This window comes from Anser cygnoides, chromosome W, assembly GCF_040182565.1.
Source record: "Anser cygnoides isolate HZ-2024a breed goose chromosome W, Taihu_goose_T2T_genome, whole genome shotgun sequence".
Lineage (NCBI taxonomy): Eukaryota > Metazoa > Chordata > Aves > Anseriformes > Anatidae > Anser > Anser cygnoides.
Genome location: NC_089911.1, coordinates 11573709 through 11574946, shown reverse-complemented (window position 1 = coordinate 11574946; position 1238 = coordinate 11573709).

The window sequence follows — 1238 nt, the reverse complement described above, 5'->3', positions numbered from 1 at the left end:
GTCCAGAGAGTGCACTGGCACCTTGGGGATGCAGTGCAGTGAGACAAGAGAGTGCACTGGCACCACTGGGATGCAGTGCAGTGAGTCCACAGAGTGCACTGGCACCAGTGGGGAAGCACTGCAGTGAGTCCAGAGAGTGCACTGGCACCACTGGGGACGCAGTGCTGTGACTACAGAGAGTGCACTGGCACCATTGGGGATGCACTGCAGTGGGTCCAGAGAGTGAACTGGCACCACTGGGGATGCAGCGCAGTGAGTCCATAGAGTGCACTGGCACCACTGGGGATGCAGTGCAGTGAGTCCATAGAGTGCACTGGCACAACTGGGGATGCACTGCACTGAGTCCAGAGAGTGCACTGACACCACTGGGGATCCAATGCAGTGAGTCCAGAGAGTGCAATGGAACCACTGGGGATGCAGTGCAGTGAGTCCAGAGAGTGCACTGGTACTTCTGGGGATGCAGTGCAGTGAGTGCAGAGAGTGCACTGGCACAAAAGGGGATGCACTGCAGTGAGTCCAGAAAGTGCACTGGCACCACTGGGGATGCAGTGCAGTGAGTCCAGAGAGTGCACTGGCACCACTGGGGATGCAGTGCAGTGAGTCCAGAGAGTCCACTGGCACCACTGGGGATGCACTGCAGTGAGTCCAGAGAGTGTACTGGCACCACTGGGGATGCACTGCAGTGAGTCCAGAGAGTGCACTGGCACAACTGTGGATGCACTGCAGTGATTCCAGAGAGTGCACTGTCACCACTGGGGATGCAGTGCAGTGAGTCCAGAGAGTACACTGGCACCTCAGGTGCTGCACTGCAATGAGTCCAGAGAGTGCCCTGGCACCACTGCGGATGCAGTGCAGTGAGTGCAGAGAGTGCACTGGCACCACTGGGGATGCAGTGCAGTGAGTCCAGAGGGTGCACTGGAACCACTGGGGATGCACTGCAGTGAGTCCAGAGAGTGTACTGGCACCATTAGGGATGCAGTGCAGTGAGTCCGGAGAGTGCACTGGCACCACTGGGGATGCAGTGCAGTGAGTCCAGAGAGTGCACTGGCACCACTGGGGATGCACTGCAGTGAGTCCAGAGAGTGCACTGTCAGCACTGGGGATGCAGTGCAGTGAGTCCAGAGAGTGCACTGGCAGCACTGGGGATGCAGTGCAGTGAGTCCAGAGAGTGCACTGGCACCACTGGGGATGCAGTGCAGTGAGTCCAGAGAGTGCACTGGCACCACTGGGGATGCACT